This window comes from Acomys russatus, chromosome 10, assembly GCF_903995435.1.
Source record: "Acomys russatus chromosome 10, mAcoRus1.1, whole genome shotgun sequence".
In the NCBI taxonomy this organism is placed as follows: Eukaryota; Metazoa; Chordata; class Mammalia; order Rodentia; family Muridae; genus Acomys; species Acomys russatus.
In genome coordinates, this window is record NC_067146.1 from 44,135,814 (window position 1) to 44,153,396 (window position 17,583).

The 17,583-nt window shown below is 37.8% G+C and overlaps 1 pseudogene; it reads left to right on the plus strand.

Moving 5' to 3' along the window:
- The first annotated feature begins 252 nt into the window (after positions 1-252).
- LOC127194270 (alpha-enolase-like) lies at positions 253-1,671 on the plus strand (annotated as a pseudogene).
- The last annotated feature ends 15,912 nt before the right edge of the window (positions 1,672-17,583 follow it).

Here is a 17,583-nt window from a genome sequence, read left to right on the forward strand (position 1 = left end):
CAGTAACTAGAACAATATTTCAGCATAGGTCTGGTTGAATATAGGTTTGTCAAATATATTATGAAATTAACCTGTTGATCCATCTTTACTTGCTTCAACTTTAAAGCATTCAGGAAAATTATATATTTGGCTTTTAACCTTAATAATCAAAAAACATTTAGAATCTGGAGACAAACGATCTTGTGTTCAATTTTTTTACTCCTTATGTTATAAACTACATATCTATATGATTTTAAAAATGCTCTCCTCGGCTCAGGAACTGGGGCGCGTCTCTCCTTAATGCTCTCTTCAGTGTCTGCAGAAAACTTTGTCTTTCCTGCGTGGTGATCTGAAGGCCAGAAATTCACCATGTCTATTCTCAAGATTCAGGCCAGAGAGATCTTTGACTCTCGTGGGAATCCCACTGTTGAGATTGATCTCTACACTACAAAAGGTCTGTTCTGAGCTGCGGTGCCCAACGATGCCCCCACTGGCATCTATGAGGCCCTAGAACTCCGTGACAATGATAAGATGCGCTACATGGGGAAGGGTGTCTCAAAGGCTACTGAGCACATCAAGAAAACTATTGCACCTGCTCTGGTTAGAAAGAAACTGAACGTTGCGCAGCAGAAGAAGATCGACAGGCTAATGATATAGATGAACGTCACTGAAAACAAATCTAAGTTTGGCACAAATGCCATCCTGGGAATGTCTCTGGCTCTCTGCAAAGCTGGAGCTACGGAAAAGGGGGTGCTTCTTTACCATCACATCGCTGACTTGGCTGGCAACCCTGAAGTTATCCTGCCTGTCCCAGCTTTCAATGTGATCAACAGTGGCTCTTAGGCTGTTTGAGCTCGTCATGCAAGAGTTCATGATCCTTCCTGTGGGGGCATCCTATTTCCGGGAAGCCATGCGCACTGGAGCAAAGGTTTACCACAACATGAAGAATGTCATCAAGAAGAAATACTGCAAGGATGCCACCAATGTGGGTGATGAGGGTGAATTTGCACCTAACATCCTGGAGAATAAAGAAGCGCGGTAGCTGCTGAAGAACGCGGTTGTGAAGGCCGGCTACACTGAGCAGGTTGTCGTCCACGTGGACATGGCTGCCTCTGAGTTCCATAGGCCTGGCAAGTATGACCTGGACTTAAAGTCTCCTGATGACCGCAGCAGGTACATCACCCTTGACCATCTGGCTGACTTGTACAATCCTTCATTCGAGAGTATCCAGTAGTGTCCATTGAAGACCCCTTTGACCAGGCCAGCTAGTGCAGGCATCCAGATGGTTGGGGACAATCTCACAGTGACCAACCCTAAAAGATTGCCAAGGCCATGGGCAAGAAGTCCTGTAACTGCCTCCTGCTCAAAGTGAACCAGATCGGCTCTGTGACTGAGTCTCTGTAGACATATAAGCTGGTCCAGTCCAATAGCTGGGGTGTCATGGTGTCCCATAGGTCTGTGGAGACTGAGGACACTTTCATCGTTGACCTGCTGGTGGGACTCTGCACTAGGCTGATCAAGACTGGTGCTCCTTGCCAATCTGAGACCCCGGCCAAGTACATTCAGATCCTTAGACTCGAGAAAGAGCTGGGCAGCAAGGCCAAGTTTGCTGGCAGGTACTACAGGAACCCCCTGGTAAAGTAAAGTGAGGCCTGGAGATCCTGGAACCACCACCAGCTGCTTGGATCCTGTCATTGATGTCATCGAGGCAGCTGAAGACCAGCCCAGTCCTTGCTCTTTCTATGTCGCGGCTTCCTTAAACCACCTGCTGGAAACCTCAGCTTTGTAACCATCTGATTGGTCCGAATCATTGTTTCTGTCCCCTCACTTTCCAGCTATCATCTGGAGCCAGTGTGACTCCAGTGTAATTTCTAGGGTGGCCATAGGCAAGACATACCTACCCTAACCACCTCCCCTCAGTAGTTCTACATACAAAATAAAAGCAGCAGTAACCCTTGGGGAAAAATGTTCACCTCCTGACATGATGTAGTTATGTTTATGGAAATCCATCAAGGCAATGCCTTTTTAAAAGTTGATGGTCACACTTACCGTTGCTAATACTAAAGATACTAGAGTGCCTGAGGAAAGTTCTGAATGTCTTACATGAGGAATCCTAAGTCTTTTGCCTACAAATAAGACATGAAATGTTGTTGCCTCTGAAGACTCCACAAGTACATGAATTCCTCTGGTCTCAAAAAATGAATGACAAGCTTGCTATTATGTCTGAGACAAGTACCATGGCAAGTGCACACTGGACATGGCTTTCTCTGTTTTGTAGTTACTGGTACTTGCCAGAACCTACTGGAAACAGAAACAAAGAATGTTATTCATTCTGATGAATATGATGGGGGACATAAGAAAATAAAATTGTCTTATAAATAAATTCTCTCTGAACCCTGGGCAGTTCTGGAAGAGTGGGGCCCCCTTGAGCAGATTCCAGCTCTGGAGGTCCCTAGAGGTCTCCAGGGTGTTCATTTTCCTTCAGGGCGTTGGCCTGTGACTCAGGTTGAATCACCACAGCTTAACTTAACTAGTTCAACTGTTTTCATTTGCAAGGCTGCAGGAACCTCCTTGGTCTCAGGCTATAAGAGTCATCATTTTCTGTTGGTGAAGTGACTTTGGCCTTTAAAAAGCAACACATAATTCTGAACTGTTTTCAGACGTGTAAATCTTCCAAAGGCCGAATCCTCAATTACAAAATGTGGAAAAAAATATTATTCGAACTCTCCACTTAGAAACCACTCACTGTGCCACTTGACTTAATGCTACATTCTAACCTGAGGAAAAAGCAAAGAGGACACATTTAACAGTAAAATGGTAACATTTCAAAATCACCTTTGCTTATAATGTAAGAGTTAAAAAGGAATTAATCTCTGGTAACTTTAACATTTCTGTTAGGTTTGTTATGATCTGTAAATATAATTGAAGGAGTCTGGGTTGTTAGGGAAGAATACATTTTATTGCTGTTTGTGGACAAGTTTGCAAGGCGCTGTGCAGTAAAGCGTTCAAAGACTAGAGATGAGTTCGCCCAGGCACTCTGGCTTACTTCCCAGAAGCTACAAGATGCTGTAAAAGAAAGCGCAACTAGCAGTTTCTCATGCTACCCATTCAGGTGCCTTGTGTTTTGTGCAAATTTAAACCAGATACTAAAAAGAGATGTACCTAAAGTATAAAGAAAGAACTATATACCTACTGTAATTGAACAGTGTTTTGGGGACAAGGAGTTTCAATCTATGAGACGCATAATTGTCATAGAATTTGTGGAAAGAAAGTGAAAGTAATGTTGACTTAAACAAATGGCGAAGGTTAAACGGAAGATCAATTTTACCTCCATAAACACCGTCATCAAATAACTCTTCACTGCATTCAAGAGTAAAACTGTTTACAGAGCTGCTAATCCCCATTCTAGGAGAAATGAGCTTCCTCCGAGGGGGGCAGGGGGTAGTATACAGGTAGTTTAACTTCAACTAAAATATGTAGATGTACACACGCATTATATGTAACTTTAAACAAACATAAAATAAGATGATGTCATGTGTTTTCTTTCAAGTCCCCTTAGTGTTATTGATCCTTCCTCCTTCCCTCTTCTCCAGATAAGTAAGTCTCTGACACGTATTTTTTTCCATTTACAGAGCAATCTTCTACTCTTTCCCTCTCGAGAACTCCTTTCCACTCCCCACTCCTGTCATGGTCCATTTATATTTTTCTGGTATCTGTGGTTACTCCAGGTTAGACTATAAAAAACACCTCAGTGCCAGGCATGGAAATACTCTTTTCCTTTTGTGGGACAGGGGAGTCTAGGAGACTTCCCACCCAATCAATATAGGCTATTGCTGCAGCCTTGGCAGCCTTTCAGAAAAAGGTTAAGACCCCATTGCTGAAGATACCACACATTTCAGGCAGAAGACTTAAAAGGGTTTCCTCTGCATTTGATCTGGAAGCACACTTCCTATCAAATAGAGCCTATAGTGTCAGAGGTGCTATGCAAGCTCCCAAAGGGGGCGAAATCAATAGTCCCATCGAGCTTTAGCACCCATGAATCACAACAATAACCAGGAGGGTGATGTGGAACTTTCATCCTGTGAGTAGCCAGGAGCTACTGTATTGGACTTACACAGGAAAGATGAAGGAATCACCTGGGGGCCAGCCTACCTGAAACCCTGTGCTTCTGAATAAGAAGCATGGCATGCCATGGTTGTGAGTAGCCCCAGAAGTCAGAACACTGAATTCTGAAGTAGCCTCAGTAACCAGTAGCTGGCCTGCAGACATGTCTATAAGCTCTGTGTCTCCTTTAATGTTCTTCTTCTGTGTCTCTACCTGGTGGTATGAGTGTTCACTGTCTACTCCAAGGTAATGTGCTAACCAAGCACACTTGATAGGCTTCTACTATGTAAGTAGTTGTTGCCATGTGGTAAAGCAGATGCTATTCCTTGAAACCATTTCTGGAATGGTTCTTCTCTGCACCACTTACTGACCCAGGCACACTGCTGTCTTCTTGGGGGATGTCCAGGCAATGACTGCCACAGCTCACTGACTTGGAGGGAATTCATGCATGGCACTGTGAATTTAGCCAACTCCCATGGATTGTGAGGCTGTGGAACCTAGAAGAAAACCGACTCCTGCCACTTTCCTAAAGCAATACAATATCTAACTACAATCTCAGTGCTTATCTTTATACCCACAAATAGTGTAGCACTCACCCCTCATCAAAAAGCCTTCTTTCTGCATTAGATGTAGACCATTACAGAATGTTCAGTCAAATGGTCAAACGAATCACAATGTGAAGGACAAGTGATGGTGACGAGCCCCAGGTAAGACATCTACAATACAATGACACCTACCATTAAGGGACAGTTGTGGAGGAGGAAGAAAGACTGAAAGGACTAGCAGAGCAGGACTTTTGCTGTAAACTAGTCTTTAAGTTACTTTAATATATATATAAATAAATATATATATATATATATATATATATATATATTATTAATTTATTTATATTACATCTCAATTGTTATCCCACCCCTAGGACGCAAAGTGGAAGGGACAGAGTAGATATGGGAACAATTGGGTACAGAATTCTCAAATGAATAGTAAGATATTATATTATTGAAAAAAAAAGGAATGTGCCTCATAAACACTTGAATGAGCAAGTGATAAAATTATTGTGAGGCAAATCCAAATTTGTTGCCACTCAAGACATTGAAAAGTCAGTGAAATGTCCAAAATTAGTTAAATAGATAGATGATACCACATTATTATTCAAATATTTAATTGTAAAGTACAGTCATCTGCCTTATTTTGTTTTATTTGGGAAGGGGGTTCTCTGCATAGTTCTGGCTGTCCTGGAACTCACTTTGAGGACAGGGATGGTCTGAAATGTGGAGATCACCCTGTCTTTGCCTCCAGGCTGACCACAAACTTGGAGATGGTCCTACTTTTGCCTCCCAAGTGTTGCGATTAATTTAAAATGAGATACATAATGCTAGTAGCCACAGAATTGATACCAGGTCTATGAAGGGACTGTATTTTAAAACTTTAATATTAACTATCAATTCTGATTCTTGGCTCTATAGGACACAGTTTTAATGAATTAAATGGTGGTCAAACCACAATAAAGATATTATTTCAAGGATAACTTCTTACATCACTTTATAATATTTTGATTATTTTTCATACAGTCAAGATCCTTCTAATAATCTTTTTAAAATATTTTTATTTAATTTTATGTGCATTAGTGTGAGGGTGTCAGATCTTAGAGTTACAGACAGTTGTGAGCTGCTATGTGGGCGCTGGGAATTGAACCCGGAACCTTTGGAAGAGCAGACAGTGCTCTTAACCACTGAGTCAACTCTCCAGCTCCTTCTAATAATCTTAGTCTATAGTCTCATTGCACTTTACACATAAGCATATTTTAGCTATACCAGATTTTCCCAATGTGCAACTACAGAGTACATTACATATAATGCATATGTAGGATATATATATGTATATGTGTGTGTGTGTGTATATATATATATATATATATATATATATATATATATATATATATATATATATGCCTGTATTTACTTGTTTTGTAGCCCACAGATACAACATCACTACTCTCTGAATAGTTTACACTGGAATTCAGTGTACTGGTACTCTTCTGGTCCATCTTCCTTAGAACAGTCGTCTTTGTTAACCAGAAGCATGGAATCTTGGCTCAAGAGAAAGACTCTGTCTCACAGACCTAGAAGAGCAATCCTAACCTGGGCTCCCTTCCCTGCCTTTGCAAAAGGACCTCCCAGGGAGAAGTAATTGCAAACTCATCTTTAACATCTCTCAGCCTGAGGGGAAAGAAAGTAATTTGAGCTGTGTGGAGAGTCCAATCAGAGCAAAGTGGCAACTCCTTTGTTCTTCCCTCAGCTTTTTCCAACACAATTGTCTGGTTTGTGTCTCTCAGCAGCCTACCAGGGCTGCTGCAACAGACGCTCAACCTAACAGTGTACTGGAGCTATGTCTGTTGTTTTGCAAAAGAGCTTGGAGAAAATCTCTCATAAAAGGAAAAAGGTCTCACTAACCATAATCTAATAAGTATTATACATTTTAAAAGCATATGCATCACTACTTTGTTATCAATGAATATTTTAATTACTTAATTTTTATTATCCCATGAATCACTATGCTAGGAAACCCTATACATGTATATATCAGTATATTGGACTTTTTAAAACTTGTATTAAAAATAGATTTTTTTCCCCTCACATAATGCCTCCTGATTATGGTTTCTCCTTCCTTTACTCCTCTCAACGCTTCCCAATATCCTCTCCTATCTGGACCCACCTCCTTTCTGTCTCTTATTAGAAAATAAACAGGCATCTATGGGATAAACAAAAATACAAACAAAAAAACCAACCAAACAAACAAAAACCTAAATCACTGGAATTAGACAAAACAAACAAACAAAGAAAAGAGCCCAAGATAAAGCACAAGACACAAAGACCCACTCATACACACATCAGGAATCCTGTAAAAACACCGAACTGGAAGCTATAATATATATGGAAATGACTGATAGCATAAAAGAGATGAAAAATATAAATAAAATAAAAAAATATAAAAGAATAGTGTAAAATTAAAAAAAAAAAAAAGGAAGCGCCTCAATGTGACATTGAGACAAAGAACCTCCAAGGATGCTATTGCCTTCATTTTCTGTTAGCCATCTACTGCTGGGCATGCTACTTACCCTTAAAAGCAGTTTGTTTTCCCAGGAAGACTCCCTTGGAGGAAACTAACCAAGTAGTTATCACTTGGAGATTGCTTTGGGTGAGGTATGGGGAGCAGGTGTCCACTTCTTTCAGCTTTAGGACTCTGATAACAGGAACTAACCTGTGCAGACCTTTATGTACCCAATATTGAACATTTTATACATACTATAGTGTTTGGAAATTTCCCAGTAAAAATTTCCAAGAAAGGAATGCATACTCTGCTCATGCTCATTTTATTGATTTTTCAGTAAAAAAAATTATATTTTACATATAAACATATATATGAGAGGGAGGTGAGAGGGAAGAAGAAGAAGAAGAAGAAGAAGAAGAAGAAGAAGAAGAAGAAGAAGAAGAAGAAGAAGAAGAAGAAGAAGAAGAGAAGAAGAAGAAGAAGACGAAGAAGAGAGAGGGGACAGGCAGGCAGGTAGGCAGGCAGACAGACAGACAGACAGGATAATAGTCCTGGTAGTGATGATTGCCTGTACATTTTACATATTACAACATATTTTTTCAACCTCTGCTGACTGCAGTGTAGTTCATGAAAGCTTAACAGCATTGACATCATCTGGAGTTTGAGTGAATTGCTGATGTCCAATCTCCAGACTCAGAATCAACATTTTACAAATTTTTCTATTTGATTTTCATATACAAAAATTGGAAATGAATGACAGTGACCATGGGTCAACAAATTTCTGCAGATGGCTTGAGTGACTATGTTAAGATTCCTTTTAGCCCGTTCTGCAATGCCATGCAGTCTGGGTGCTTCAGTTGCTGACCTTTGAACTGAAACACACCAATCTTCTGGAAGGTGGTTATTTACAGAGAGGCAGCAGAGTACCTCAGAAACTGAAAGTACAACTTCAAATAAAAGGAATTCAGCTTCAAACATCTGAGGACACTGAGGTAAACTGGCAATAAAAAGACAATGCGAAGATAAGAATATGTCCTTTATTATGCACATAAATCATGCATGCACTATGTGTTTATCATAAAAATACTGAAAAAGTGTGAGGGGAAAATTGGCTATGTACACTATTTCCCTCAGGAATACACATGATTATATTCTTAGTCTATTTTCTACAAGATATTTTACAGTCATACAGATATTAGTACAGTTATAGTTTTATGCTCCTTTCAAAAGCCATGATTGTTAATGACAGGCCAATATTCTAAATAACGATGTGTCTCAGTATTTCAAAAGACCTGCGGAAGATGCCAAGGATGACTACATGTTAGAATAATAAGTAACATACTCAGCGTAACACACCAACCCTTAAAAATGCAAGTAGAGGCATGCCCTACTTACAGGATACACAAAATGAGTCAGGGGATGAAATGAACTGTCATCTTCAGGAATGGTGGGCACTTGTGCACAGAGGGCGGTAGTAATGATATGTTCTTTAATTGCAAAGGTAATTCACGTATAGAGAGTACAAAATGCAAAAGAAGTCTTAATCCTCCTGGTATCTTCCTGAAATAAAAAAAATAAAATAAAAAATCAAGTTAGCCACAGCAACCAAAAGAATGCAATGTCAAAGCTATTGTAACCAAGAGAATCAAGAAAATAAGCATGTTGACACCATCCTGCATTGCTGCTAACATAGGCACTGTAAACTACGTAGTGAAGTAAAACTTCTTTACAAAGGGGTAAAGACAAAGGTAAGTCAGCAGAAGAACTGAAATACCAAGACGAACTTTATAATCGTGTGGGCTCCATTTACTAACTCAACCCTTCACAAACAAGAAAGTGAGACTAGTCTCCTTCGCTTTAGAAAAATAATGTATTTCCTTCTAAGTATGGAAAGAACTAGCTAGTTAAATTTTATTCAGTTTCTAATCTAAATTCTTAAAAAGTATGATTATTTTATGTAATTAAATTTGATTTTAATCTAACAAGCTTTGTAAAAATTTCTCTAAAGCTTTTGCCAAATTATCAGAATTTATGGAGAGGTACAGTGTGTGTGGGAGTGTGTACGCCTTATTTTTTGTTCCTTAACGTAAAGCTACTTTGGGTGTTAATTATTCATAGATGAAGTATTATTAGAGGTCTGTCCATAAAAGAGGAAGTTTCATTTGTGAAAAAGGCAAATGGATTAAACTATTTACAATAGTCACAGCTTAGAGTACCTATAAAGCACTAAAGAAAACACATAAAAACAACAACAATAACAACAAACCCAATAACAACAACAAAAATACCAGGCTATTGTTTTAATTTTGAACATTGAAAAAAATATAATTTGAATATAACCAAGCTAATAATTTAGTGTATATAAATTCCAAATAGTTTTAATTTTATCAAAATATTGCTAAGAATTAATAAAAATTATCTTTAAAACAAAGTAAATCTCAAGTAACATATTATTTTCAACATAGTAATTAAAAGTATAAACATTGAATAGGAGAATACATAGATAATATGAAATACTACTTTTTAAAAAATAACTAAAATGTACCTTAACTGACTTAGAATGAATTTCTTTCTTTTTTCTTAAACTAATAATTTTATTAGTTCTTATAAAATTGCATATGATGTATTCTGACTATATTTGTCCCAATTTCCCAGGTTTTTCTGGATCCATCCCCACTTTGATATTTACTCAGCTTCTGGTTCCCATAATGTCAAATTTATGTTGTTTAAATACCCTTGGGTGTGTTGCACATGATGATCTACCCTGAGGGGCAACATAAGAGAAAACTGACTCTTCTCTCCCAGCAGCACAGAGCTTTGTAGCTAGAAGTAGAGCATCATGCCCACCTTCCCCAGTCCTTAGTGGGATTTTGAAAGGCTTGAGCTTCTTCAGGTTCTGTGCATGCATGATGTCACAACATCTGTGAGTTCACAAATGCATCTGCCCAGTAACGTCTGGAAAACACTTTCCTTGTGGCCATGTGTCAGCTTTCTGCTCCCTATCTTCTCTGAGATCCTTGAATCTTGGGACTAAGAGTTTGGTATGGAAGCCTCAATGAGAACTGAGTACTCTGCACTCTTGTTCTCTACACGTTGTCCAAACGTTGGCTTCTGTGTTAATTGGCACCTACAGCAACAAGAAGCTTCTCTTAAAAGGGTTGAGAGATATACTAATCTGTGCGTATAACAGTAAGTTATTAGGATTTAACATTTGATTTAATAATCTACCCATTTAGCAGAGTAATACTACTAGGTTCTCTCCTGGGTCTCATGATTTATCTGGCCACAACTCTCGGTCCTAATTTGACGTCAGCCATGGGTTCCATCTCATCAAATTGGCCCTAAGTCCAATCACAGAGTAGTTTGTTATCCCTGTAACACTTGTGTCACTATTGCACCAGTGGTCATATCTTGCCAGGACAAGTCTTTACTGTATCTCATAGGGTTCACAGCTAAGTAAGAAGGGTGGTACATTTTCTCCTCAGGTAGCATATATTCACATTCCAGTGCTATGAAGGTAACCAGTAGGGGTGAGGTTGCCAGGTTAGCTATAACACAAGTCTGTGGCATCTTAGGCAATAGAGTCTTACTATCAAATTCTGGAGGGTAACCAAGAACAATAATGGCTTTGACACCCTCCAGAGTATTTCCTTCTTATAGGTGAAAAGTTAAACTCCTTATAGAAAAGAAAGGTTTTTTTTTTTAATATCAACTCATGTCTAAAAAAATTATTTTTAAACATTTTAACTGATGGAGCATGTAGACTGATGTTACACATGATCAGAAATGTCAGTGAGTCTGCTTGACAATTTGTTGCTTTGTATTTTCTTCTCTGAAAAGGAAAAAAAAAAAATAATTCTAGTAAGCAAAAAAAGCCAAGTTTTAGAACAGAACATGATGACTTAACATAATTTTCTTTCCAAATTTTTCCAGCACAGGAATTCACTGATACAATTCTAAAAATTAAAGAAGTTCAATACTTATCTGATATTCTATTTTTCTTTAACTTTTTCTGAGGCTAAGTGGTGTACAATAAAATACACTGAATACATATAACTTGATAAACATGACACATGTAAATCTCTATAATCAAGATTGCAGGGCTGGACATACTGACTCAGCAGTTAAGAGCACTTGTTCTTGCAGAGGACCCGGGTTCGGTTCTCAATACCCACATCACAATAATCCATAGGCAAACATTGGTGTTTGTAACCCACATGTAGGTAAAACACTCAGGCACCTATTATTAAATGAGTAAAAACATTTTTTTTTTTTTTTTTAGGTTTTTCAAGATAGAATTTCTTTAACAATCCTGGCTGTCCTGGACTCGCTTTGTAGACCAGGCTGGCCTTGAACTCACAGAGATCCACCTGCCTCTGACTCCTGCATGCTGGGATTAAAGGCATGTGCTACCACGCCCACCCAAATAAAAAGTTTTTAAAGATAGTGAATACATTCATCATCTACAAGATTTTGTTTGTAATTTCTAATGTTGTAACAGCCTGATTTCGAAAATATTTTATATTTTAAAATGTGTGTAATGTGGTATGTAAGTGTGTGCATTTTTGTTTGTTTGTTTTTTGTTCTTGTTTTTTGAGACAGGATTTCTCTGTGTAACCTTGGCTGTCCTGGCCTCGCTTTGTAGGCAGGCTGGCCTCAAACTCATAGCCATCTGCCTGCCTCTGCCTCCCGAGTGCTGGGATTAAAGGCATGCACCACCATGCCCGGCCATTTGTGCACATTTTCTGCATGGGCTACCTTGGAGGCCAGAGGAGTATTGTGGTTCTGGGAAACTCTGGTCTTCTTTACCAACAACATAGCCTAACTTTAACTTGGTGTACTTGATACAATTTATTTTATTCTTTCTATTTTAATAACTTTATATTACACCTTGAGATACATAAGTGGCTATATTTTAATGGTACAGTCGTGTAATGGTATGTTCAAGATCACAGATTCTAATAGTAATTAATATTTTCCCAATGTGTAGCTAATTGATTTTTTTTTAGATTTCTTTTTTTTAAAGATTTATTTATTATGTATACAGTATGCATCAGATCACATTATAGATGGTTGTGAGCCACCATGTGATTGCTGGGACTTGAACTCAGGACCTCTGGAAGAGCAGTCAGTGCTCTTAACCGCTAAGCCATCTCTCCAGCCCCCTTTTTTAGATTTCTTAATTGGTCTGTTTTTAAGAACAGTCAAAATTTTTAGAAGAATACATTAAGAGGTTGACTTTACAAAATACATTCCCTTTTTGCAGATGTATTTCTTCCTCAAACTTTTAAAAGGATTTATACTCTTTGATATTCTTACCACATGAAAATGTGCTATGGTTATTCTTCTATTGACCCTGGGTATGAGATGTCTTTCACTCTGAGAGGTGTATTGTCTTTCCGTAAAGGTCATTCATTTCATTAATGGAATGAAGAAGTATTGAGTTGCCTGGTGCACAGATCTCTTCAACACAATAGTTACTTTATATCTTTAGTAATGCCTCTGAAAATATAAAACGTTTGCAAATGGCACAACAGCTACGAAGTTTGAATTCTAAAAAGTCAATTATATGTCTTGTAAGGCTATTTTCAGAAATACCTGCTGAGATAGTTTTTAAGTGAAAACAATATTTTATCTGACTTTTCATGTGTTAGGAATAAACTTTGCTGTTTATAAATGTTCATGGAATATCTTCTCTTTTATATTATTATTATTATTATTATTATTGTGTTTTTTTCATATGCACACAGGGGTCAGAAGGAAGAACTTCTTTAGAGTTGTTCTCTCTATTTTGGTTCCATGAATCAGACTCTAGTGACTGAGTTTGTAAGCATATGCTTTGCTCCACTAAAACATTTTACTCATTTGCATATTTTCATACTTCAGACTGAAGGCAAACTTATTGAAATAATTCAGAACTCTACCTGCAAAATAGAGCACAGACATAATAATATCTAAAATATTTAAATATAATTATATCAGCTTAGGAATACTTAAAATTTTCACTACATCTTACATATGCTAGATTGTAATGTTCCAAACAAAATATTTTGATTAAGGACACCATTCAGCTGCATGATGTTAAAGCAGAATTTATAGCCACATTTTTACCCCAAATATTGGTCTAAGGATTTTTTTAAAATAATTTTTTATAGGTTTAAAAACATCACTATAACCCGGGCATGGTGGCACACACCTGTAATCCCAGCCCTCGGCAGGCAGAGGCAGGAGGATTGCTGTGAGTTCTAGGCCATCCTGGTCTAGTCTAAGACAGCCAAGATTACACAGTGAAACTTTGTCTTGAAAAAAAAAAATCACTATTTCTACATACCTTAAATATAATGAATTAATGTCCAACACGTAAAGAATAATTATATTTAGTATATATATTTTTAGTGATTATATGTTCCTGAATCTTTTGCTTTTTGTAAAGACATGAAAGCAGTAAGAACATAGGCCTTGAAGCAGGAATGTGCTTAGTGAGGGGGAGAATTTCCAGGAAGCCCTAGGTGTGGCATGAGAAGCAGAAGAAAGGGAGATAAAGATAAAGTCCAAACACTCTACCAAGGCCTGGATCAAGATAACGTTTACAGACTGTCCTAAGGATTTTACTCTCCAGATTAGTATTGGAAAGAGAAGAGACCTAAACATGTCAGAGACTGAGACAAGCTTTACAGATGGAACGGAAGTTAGAAACCAAACCTGTGCTTTGAACATGTTAAGGTAAAATTGGTGATTGGACATCCACACAGTGATGTCTGGAAGATGTTGGATATAAAGACCCAGACATTAAAGAGCTGAGTGTTTGAGTTTACAATTATAGATTGGTATCTCATCTCTTAAATATGATGAAAAGTCATGGTCTTGTTTGAGATTACCAGTCAGTGACATCAAAGAATCAGTATATCTAGGAGATAAACGTGGATTTGCTACAGGGATTTAACCTAAAGCATTTGTGGAACCTGGTTCATAAATCTTTGTTTGGTGGTTTTCTTCCTGCCTGGGGCTTGGGTTTTAGAGGACACGGGCCAGAAGAGAACGGAAAGTGTGGAGACAAGAAAGCAAGCTGGGACCCACAAGCATGAACAAGAATGCAAAGAAGGCAGATGGAAACTGGCCTGGCTCTGCTGCCTCTGACCTCAGCAATGTCAATGCTTGGCAGAGATTTCAGGAGGCCTTCATCACGGGGCTAAAGACACATACCTGGCCCAGAAAATGGAAAAGCTGAAAGAGGCGGATCCATTTGCAGAAACAGCAGCTGCTGTGCAAGTAACCCATCAGTTACTCACTTCTACTCTCCGTACTTCCTAGGAATTTCCTTTTTGATTCAAGTGTAAGCAGAAATAGATGAGAAATTGAAATCTTGGAAAGGTAGAACAGTTTGGCAAAATGACAGGCTGTAAGTCTGTCCAAAAGGGTTCGGTGTGGATGGACAACACATAAGGCTTTCAACCCTGATCTCTAAACCCTTGTTGTTAGAACACATAGATGTGAAGAACACAGAAGCTCATAGGAAGGATCTTCAAAAGTAAACAATGCATGATTTTTCGTTAGACCGTAATTATTACTACTTGCAAAAAGCATGTGATGTTTGGAGGCTGTACTGCAATTTATAGAGATGAACCGCGCAGGATGAATGAATCTCTGGATTGAGTGCTTATGTCAGACACCTGCACATTCATGTTGTTGCTGCACCAGTACAGTAAACACGTATCATTTCTACACAACAGAGTTTTTCTCAGCCATAAAGAAGAATGAAATCAAGTTGTTCGTAGAAAAATAGATGGGACTGGAGACCATCAAATGAAGCAAATAAGTCATTCTCACAAATTACAGCAGCTTTTCTCCCATAGGTAGAAACTAGGCAAAAGTAAACTGAAGGAAATGAAATCTAAAAGGGGATTATTAGCTGGTGGTGGAGGAGCAAGCCTTTAATCCCAGCACTCAGGAAGCAGAGGCTGGTGGGTCTCTGGGCATTTGAAGCCAGCCTGGTCTAGAGAGCAAGTTCCAAGACAGCCAGGGCCAAATGGAGAAACTCTGTCTTGGAAAAATACAAAAAGGGGGCAGAGATTATTAATAATGCTAAAGGGGAAAGGCGAAGGGTTGGGGAGAAGGTGGGCCGATCAGAAAGAGTACAGAAAGTACAGGAACCAAATAAGGCCAAAGTACAATATACGCAAATGTGGAAATTTCATAATGCAACCACTTATTTTGTAGCATTCTTGTATGTTAGTGGAAAACAGAAAGTTATCCAGGCGTGGTGGCATGCCTTTAATTCCAGAACTCAGGGAGGCAGAGGCTGGTGGATCGATGCAAGTTCGCGGCCAGCCTGGTCTACAAAGCAAGTCCCGATAGCCAATACTACACAGAGAAATCCTGTCTCAAATAGAGAGAGAGAGAGAGAGAGAGAGAGAGAGAGAGAGAGAGAGAGAGAGAGAGAGAGAGAGAGAAAAGAAAAAGAAAAAGAAGAAGAAAGAGAGAGAGAGAAAAAGAAAAAAGAAGAAGAAGAAGAAGAAGAAGAAGAAGAAGAAGAAGAAGAAGAAGAAGAAGAAAGAGGAGGAGAAGGAGAAGGAGGAAAAAAAGAAAGAAAACAGAAAACAGAAAGTGTATGTCGCTAGCAACCATCACTCTGCCACCACAACACTGAACTTATTCCATGATGTCTTTATTTTTATTTTATTTTATTTTTTGGTCTTTTTTGAGACAGGGTTTCTCTGTGTAGCCTTGGATGTCCTGTACTCACTTTGTAGACCAGCCTGGCCTTGAACTCACAGTGATCCACTGGGATTAAAGACTTGTGCCACACTATGCCTGGCCCATAATGTCTTTATAAGAAATCAAATATATCATAATTAAATCACTTTTTTTTTGGTCTCTATGTCTGGTGGATTTGTTTGTTTATTTGTGATTTTCTCCTGCCTGAAATAAATACAGAATTCTCACAGAATGGATTTAAGGCAAAGTGTGAGGCACACAAGTGAAGACACTATATATACAACATTTTGAAGTTTTTAATCATACTTTTAATTTTTAAAATGTAAATTATTATAATTTATTCAGATTACATCACTATTGTTATCCCATCACCTGTATCTTCTCATTCCCACCCTCCCTCTCTCTTCCACACTATTCCCCTCCCCTAGACCTCTGATAGAAGGGGACCTCTTCTGCCACCATATGTCCACAGTCTGTCAGGTCTCATCAGGAGAGCCTGCTTCCCCTTCCTCTGTGTGCCCTCTGTGTCTCCCCACCAAGGGAAAATGATCAAATAGGAGGCACCAGAGTTCATGTTAGAGGCAGTCCTAGCTCTAATTTAAATTTTTAATCATAATCATGAAATGAAGAAAAATAGATATTTAGTTGAAAGGTCAGCAAAGTTAGGAATGATGTATTTTTAAGATAGAAAATGTAACATTTGTGAAGCTGAAGATCTCTAGAAGAGATGAATTATTTGATTCTATAAAAAGAATTAAATTAATGCAAAGAATTATGCAGTGGATTGTGAAAGAAATGGGAAATTCTAGGAGAAATATTTAAGTTGAAAATTTATTCAGAACAGAGAAATTTATACTTGAATTATTTATATCTTAGGTCAATGGTAATATTTTTACACTTTAAAGAAAACTACACCACACAGACATCTGAGAGTTTTTGTTAGAATATCAGAAAACTAAATGGTATGTAGCATTTAATACCGTGAAGACAGATTTGTTGAAAACAATTAGTAAAATGGGAACTTTTGCTTTAAAATTTATAGCTCATGGTAAATATTTAATTTGATTTTCACCTTTACTTTTTAAATATATTTTTTCTTGTATTTTGATGCTTATTATAGGAACATAATGTACTCATTACTTTTTCCTATTTAAGCATTAAAATTTAATGTGGCAGTTTTTATTGAAATTCTGTCTTTACTGCTTTTCTTACAATGATAAATGATTCACCTTCAGATGATTAAACAATATGTTAAGATCCTTGTAATTACTTCTAACGACAGCTCTATGCCTGTACACTAATCTCTCCCTGGAAACATGTTAATTTTTAGCCTCATGTACTACAAAGTCAAACTGTAAATTGAAACAGTCTTTGTGTTAAGAACACTAGGAAAAGACACTGTTTGGTTTTATTTTTATCATTTGACATATGACTGGAATGGCACTGAGGCTTAGGATACTTGACATTTTCTGGATTTAGTTTGCATTGTTTATTTCCTATTATAAAGCAGAGTACATAAAGAGTACATGTAGCTATTACATAATTTTCTCATAGCAAGAGGAATATTAGAGAGGTCATTGTACTCATGAACAGGCCTCCTTAAATATAGTTTTTCAAAATATAAATGTTTTAACTGAGTATGTTTATGGAAGAATGTTAACCCACACAGCTTCTCAAAGTATATTTTTCTACATAACACTTTATAACATATATATGATCATCTTTTCACATTTT